The sequence below is a fragment of the Nannospalax galili genome, unplaced genomic scaffold (genome assembly GCF_000622305.1).
Source record: "Nannospalax galili isolate Female #2095 unplaced genomic scaffold, S.galili_v1.0 scaffold7, whole genome shotgun sequence".
Taxonomy (NCBI): Eukaryota; Metazoa; Chordata; class Mammalia; order Rodentia; family Spalacidae; genus Nannospalax; species Nannospalax galili.
This window is the reverse complement of record NW_008359081.1, coordinates 7,798,876-7,805,977: the sequence shown is the minus strand read 5'-3', so window position 1 is coordinate 7,805,977 and position 7,102 is coordinate 7,798,876. Positions and strand designations below refer to the sequence as shown.

At 40.5% G+C, this 7,102-nt stretch overlaps 1 pseudogene; it reads right to left on the bottom strand.

Annotated features, from left to right (window-relative positions):
* Positions 1 to 4,023: 4,023 nt before the first annotated feature.
* On the bottom strand, positions 4,024 to 6,314 carry LOC103725425 (annotated as a pseudogene).
* Positions 6,315 to 7,102: the final 788 nt, after the last annotated feature.

Genomic DNA, 7,102 nt, shown 5'->3' with positions numbered 1-7,102 from the left:
ACATTTATCTAAAAATGTAGATTCAGTTTATATTTAATTAAGTACTCTTATCAAATAAGATAACCTCTATAAACACAATTTGAAAATTTAAAAATTCTATTCATGAATGTAAATGATACAAATTTGGTAGATTTATTTGATTTCTCTTCATTTTATAGGAATTAGACTATATGTTAATTTTGTTTTGTGGAAAACAGGTTATCTTTATTGTGTCAATTACAACCAAATATTTAGTGTTGATATTAAATTGTTTGGTGGGGTTGATCATATTGTCCTGCTTATCTATTTCTTTTTCATTCATTCAGTCCTTATTTGCTAAACATGTGTGATTCCTTATTGTCAGGTCCTATGGGAAGCACAAGGGACACATTACTTTTATGATGGAATGCCTACCTTTCAGGTGCTTATTTTCTTGGGGCAGGAACAGGCACCTGATAATAACTGATGGTGGAACAGGTGCTCATAAATGCTGTAATGCATTTTTGTTGTATAACCTTACTAGATTATTTGCCAGAATTCCCGTATCCATATAGGTCTAAATTAGTAGAAGCCACAAGAGATATATTATGACATTTAGAATGTCGAAGGAAAAGATGATTATAGGCACATTTCCATAATTCTGGTACTAAAAAAAAAAACTGAGGCAGGAGGATGTAGTTGGCTACGTAGTAAAATACTGTCTTCAAACAAAGAAATAAACAATCAAACAAGGAATGTAGAAGAAAAGCATTTGACATGTTCTTTTTAGAATTTGAAGGTCAGTATAGTGTGAGGATCTTTTGTAATTCTCATAAGCATCTAGGAGAGTTTTCAAGTGTTCTGTGGGGCACTAACTGGGCTGAGAGTCCTTTTATCTTCTCCTTCAACTTTTCTCTCATTGCAGATGAGTATTTAGCTCTATAGTAATGGATTCCAGTTTCACCTACAGGGCATTCCCATAAAATTTGGAAGCTTGAGGTGGTGAGAGACCAAGCTAAGGTCTAGAAAGTTCTCATTGGCTCCACTATTGCAGATTCCAGTTTGTTCTTACTTTCCCCAATTCCTTCTCTTTTGACTAAATTTTCTGAAGATTTTTTTGAAGATATTTTAAGCTTAAGTGCAAGAAACAGAAAAAACGCCCCCACAAATTAACAAGCCTGCCCATAATAATGGAAACTAAAATCCTTTAAAGACACCAGCATGCCTATCAGTCCATGTGTAGCTACTTGAATGCATGTATATATGTAAATTATCTATTTATCTATCATCTATCTATCATCTAGCTATCTATCTACCTTCTATCTATATATCTGTTTACTTATCCATCTCAGTGATTCTTCTCTTATAGAAGACTAAAAGAAATACATACACATACCAGATACTGTGAGCAGAAATAAGAAACAATAGTTACCCATTTTCTGAAATTGAAGCAGTATTCAGGGTAAAGATAGGAAAACATTTCACTGAGAAAGTTATTCAATCTGGGATAGAAAGATGAACAGAAGGTTGCTAAGTAAAAATGAGAATTTGGAAGGGTGAGGCAGGAAGATCAGTAGATCAAGGCCATCCTTGGTAGCAGAGCAAGCTTGAGGCCAGCCTGGCTGTATGAAACCCATATCACAAACAAACATAAAGGACAAACATTTGGGAACTTTAAAGCTTGTTAGAGTGATAGTAAGATGATTATGCTTGACTGTGGGAATCTCAGAGGCTGAAGGAATGAAAGAGTATCAGAAATAGGAAGGAGATAGGAAAAAGAACAACACCCTCTGTGAAGGATCAGAGCTGAGACTGAGGAGATATTAACAAATCTCAATGAAGAAAGGGTATAATCAGATCACATGGGTATATAATATTTAGCCAACCACACTAAACATCTGGAAGATGACATGATTAATTCTTCTTTCATCAACTCCCATTATATACAATAAAATATCAGTTCATATTTTATGATGATGTAGTTCCTTACATCAACTTATTCAAATACCACCAACCAGTCTTATCAGAGCAAACAATGCGAAAGGTACAAAGTGATGTTTAAATCCATATGAAAAAATTGGTGTACAATGGATAACTATTTGAATTTACTTCAACTAAATAGGATATATTATAGAGTCCAGGTACCTAAAAAAAAAAGTGTTCTAGGATATTCAGCAAATGTACATACACTGCAAAAATATTTCAAAGAAAATTCTGTGCTATCTGAAGACACTAGGAGAATTACATTCATTTTGATGTCATATCTTTGCAAAGTTCCATTACAGGAGTTGTAATCAAAAGCAGGTGCTGTGTAAAAATCAATATGGAGCAGTAAATGAATGCAACAGTGCCAAGTATGATCCAAAATTTGAGAATCTGTAGAGTGGCCAACAGTCAAATATATTCCATTGGTAAATAATGGTGATTGTTTGAAATTAAATGAAAGGGTAGGGATGTAGCTCAGTGGTAAAGCATTTACCTAGCATATGTAAGACCCTAGATTTGATCTCTGGCATTGCAAGAAAAAAAAATTAAATACTCTTTTTTTTCAATTTATGTGTATAAGATTTTTTGCCTAGAAATAAATATTTTAATTTTGCTTTTTATGACAAGTAATTTTCAAGTTTATTTCCTTGTTTGTTTGCTAATTAAATAGAAAGCTAATGCATAAGCAGGTATAACCTGGACATTTCATCTCACAGTTCCCTCCTCTTGTCGGATCCTCCTTTAAGTCTCAGACCACTGACCCGGCTGGTGAGGGGTGCAGGGGAACTTTCTTAGGAAGCACCATCATGAGGCTAGGGGGTAGGCTGGAGGTGCTGGGGGCAAGGGAAGATCTCCATTCATATTTCCCTGGCTCTTGAGCCCTAGCCTGGGACTGGTAGTAACCAATGAGGACCAGTCTTCCCTAGGGGGGAGAAAGCTACCGACTCCTGCTCACACTCCAGGTAAAGAACTTGAATCTCATCCTAGTTACTTGGGTACTCAGCCTTGCTGGCTGCCAGGTAGCCCTGGTGTCACACCCATCAGGCGCCGCGAGGCTGGCAGCAGTGCTTGAGCCGCTGGGCTGGCAGGCTTACACTTCATGGCTGCATCGTCCCAAGACACCAAGTGTTCTGATAAACAGAAGGCCTTGACAGCAGGTTCAGAACTTTCCACAGCAGAATTGAAGTGTAGGGGATAACTGGGCTTAGTAATTTCTGATTCCACTACAAAAACCTTTCTTTTCATTAGAATAGAGTATCATCTCAAATCCTCTCTACAAAAACCAACCAAGCAAAAAGAAAAACAAAAGAATCTCAGAAGAAAAGAAAAACGCATCCATTTCACTCACTATATATATATATATATAAGTTGTTTTCTGTGCTTCCCCCCTCCTTTTATTTTTTTTCATTTTTAAAAATGGTTTTTGATTTTTATTATGTTTTAAAAAATAAATTCAGTGTTCACATTTCTATAAAGAATTAACGCAGTTTCAGGAAACCTGTCCCAGCTTTTCCCACCCACCTCAATTTGGTTGCTCACCTTGATGCTTTGAGGTGCCTGGAAAAGCCTTAAGCCTATGAAAGAGGCCTGCTCCCTCCCAGATCTCCAGGCTCAGTAAGCTTTGGAGAAAGCAGAAAGAAGACTAGCTTACTGCGAAACCTTAAAAAACAATATTCACGTACTTCGATGTGTGCACCTGTTCAGACGTTGGGGACAAGAGCTTGGAGATGTCCAGTCCAGGCTGTGCATGGGGGCAGCGGTGCCCTCACATCCGCTTGTCCTTAGGTGTGGAGTGCGAAGGAGTCCTGGCTTTCAGCGTGGGGTAGAGCCTCGCCTGGCTTCCTAGTTCATGCTTGACTCCTTCCCCTAAAACCTGTGCGGAGTCTTTGTCTGCACCGGAAGTACAATGTTCAACTTGTGTGCAAAAAGGCATAAAAAAAACTCGAATATAAAAGCTTTGATAATATAAGGCCATCTGTTCAAGTCTACCTTGGAAACATGTAAAAGGTATTCAAATAATACAGTGAAAAGGTATCTTTAATATACATTTTGAAAACATTTAAGTAATTTGCAAAAAAATCATTTCCCTTTGAGGGAAGGCACTTTGTCCTCTGAAGGAGAAGAGGTGGCAGGGAGGTGGTGCTTCAGTCTGGGGTAGGCCTCAATGGAGGCCTTGTTGTAGTCCTGGTAGTCGTGAAGAAGTTCCTCCCCAGCCGTGAAGTCTCAGGACACGATGAGAACGAGGTGAGGCATGCTGTGGATGTGGTGCAGCTTGGTCTGGCAGTTCCCACACTTGCTGAGATTGATCCGCCTCCCCAGGCGATTCGTTTCTTGAGTGGCATCCAAGCGGTAGGTTTTGCTTAGATACTGAAAATAGTACATGTAGCAGCCCATGGAGTGGTCCTAATGTGTACAGAGCCTTCTGCTTCTTGCTTCTTGGCATTGGTGATCTCAATGAGGTCCCCGTGGTATTCCACCACAAAGTTTCCCTGTCAGAACTGCTGGGTGGAGATCATATCCCGGCCTTTACCATCAATGAGGTCAGTCTTCATGCCTTCTTCCTTCCTTCTTTAGATCAAATCCTCTATTTTTTGCCCCTTCTTCAGACTGAAGCTTAGCCTTGCTCTTCCTGGAGCTCCTTCGGACTGGGGTAGAAGTCTGTGAGTTAACGATTCTGCTGCGTTTTTTCCTTGAGCTTGTTTTCACCAAGCCTGTGACCCTTGAGGGGCTTTTTCAGGGAGGGCTTCCTTGGCAACCACTGTGTTGGTAGAATACAGGAGAGGGGTGGAGTTTTTGGAGGTTTTGCTGCTTCAAATTTTTGGTTTGGAGAAGGTGTCATGGGATCTCTCCTGGTGTCTTTGTCTGTTCCTCAGATTTCACGCGAATTGGATAGCATTCCGGGGCATTTCTTTTTCCACTTCTTGTAGATTCTAGCTAATGGTTTCCCTTGGCATTTGACTTCGTGATCAGTTTTCTTCCTTTAGCCATGGCTCGGCTCTGTCACTACCTGGGATCTCCTGGGAAACTGAAAGCTTTTTATTTTTTTTTTAAATGTATGCATTATTTTATGTGTATGAGTGTATTGCCGGCATGTAAGTATGTCTATATAGTGCAATGCCTTTGGGGGTCAGAAGAGGACTTCTGATCCTCTAGAACTGGAGTTACAGACAGCTGTTAGTCGCCATGTGGGTGGGTGCTGGGAACGAAACTAGGCCCTCTGCAAGAGCAGCCAGTGCTCTTAAAGTTTGAGCCATCTCTCCAGTCCCATGTGTATAACCTTTTTAAGCAGCTAAATTATTAGGATGCAGATACTTGTTAGGTAGTTTGGTTATCACTACCCAATAAATAGAACTATTAATGTATTTATTTTGGTCAAACACATCATACAAAAAAATTGCTCAAGAAACTTGAAGGAACCATGAACCAAGAAAATACTGGAACATCTTGGAGAGGTTAGAAAGCTGCAAAGATCACTTTAATCTTTGTTTATACTTTCTTTTTTGGGTGTTTAAGACAATACAGTTGGTCCAAATAAACCAATTTATTTTTGCTCTTAAGGTCAGTTGAGGATCTGTTCCTCAGGGGTCACACCAGCTTGGGAGGAGCCCCTGGCTCCTTTCTTTCACCAGTTCCATCTATGTGGAGATAATATATGAAAAGAAACTAGTGAAGGCATTTAAGAAGACATTTGCCTGCAATGGTACTGTAATTGAGCATCCAGAATATGGAGAAGTAACTTAGTTACAGGGTGACCAGCGCAAGAACATATGCCAGTTCCTGCTAGAGATTGGACTGGCTAAGGATCATCAGCTGAAAGTTCATGGGTTTTAAGTGCTTGTGGCTCTCTGAAGCTCAAGTGAGGATTTCTTTGCAATGAGTAGAATTTCCCTTCTATCCCTTGTCACAAGTTAAAAAACATCACAGCTTGTATAATGTAACCATTTGGGATCTGCTTTTAACTTGGACTAGTGTAACTCCTTCATGCAATAAACTGAAAAGAGTCATTCTGTCTAGTCTTGAAGTCCCTCATTTAAACAGAGGTCAAGCAGTAGGCACCTGGCAGTGTATGCTTGAAACAAAGCAATAACAATGTTTCAGCCAAGCCCAGAGCCCCAAGATCACAGAAGGTCATGTCTGACTGGAAGCTCCTCAGATCTCCCTCTGCAGAGTCCCCTGGCCTAGGAGGATGTCCTCACTTGAACAGCCCACATGAATCAGGAGATGGGGTAAGGCAGTAACAGCAGCTATGCCACTAGAGGGAGTCTCTGGCTATAAAAAAAAAAAAAAAAAAAAGAGCCCCTGGTGTCTAACCTGACAAGGCCAGCAGAATTCAGAAAGGGCCGCTTCCCTCTAGGGAGGTGATAGGACATCTAGCTTGCCACCAGGGCCATCTTTTTAACCAGATATTTCCTAGATAACAGATAGCTAACAGAATGTGAGGACTTTTGTCCTAGTTTGTTTCTCTACTGTTGTGACAAAACTCGCTGACCACTACCAACATGGGGAGGAAAGGGTTTATTTGGCTTACATCTCCCAGGTCACAGTTCATCAGGGAGCCCAAGGTAGGAACTCAGGGAAGGAACCTGGAGGCAAGAGCTGAAGCACAGGCCATGGAAGAATGCTGCTTACTGGCTTGCTCCCCTGGCCTCTGCTCACCTTGCTTTCTTATGCAACGCCAAGGCTGCCTTCCCAGGGATGGCACCGTCAACAGTGGGCTGGGCCCTCCCACATCACTCAACAGTCAAGAAGATGCCCCACAGACATGGCCACAGGCCAGTCCTACAGAGGCAATCCCCAATCGAGGTTCCTTCAACCCAGGTGTGTCAAGTTGATGCTAAAGCTGTCTAGCACACCATCCTAATATCAGTTAAACTTCTGACAAGGAAACAAATACCAAACTGGTGCCATCAGTCATATAGCTAGCAATAGAGCTTGCAACAGTTGCCCAATGCCATGTGAAGGAAAAGAACTGGTTTTTGGTTTCTCTTCCTTTCCAGTTGTAATGTAATGTAATGTAATGTAATGTAATGTAATGTAATGTAATGTAATGTAATGTATTTAAACCCTTATTTAAATAAAACTTGTTTTCAGAAATTAAAAAAAAAAAGGTCAAAGGTCCTGTTCCACTGTGGCTGGTTTCACTTGGAGACATGGAGGA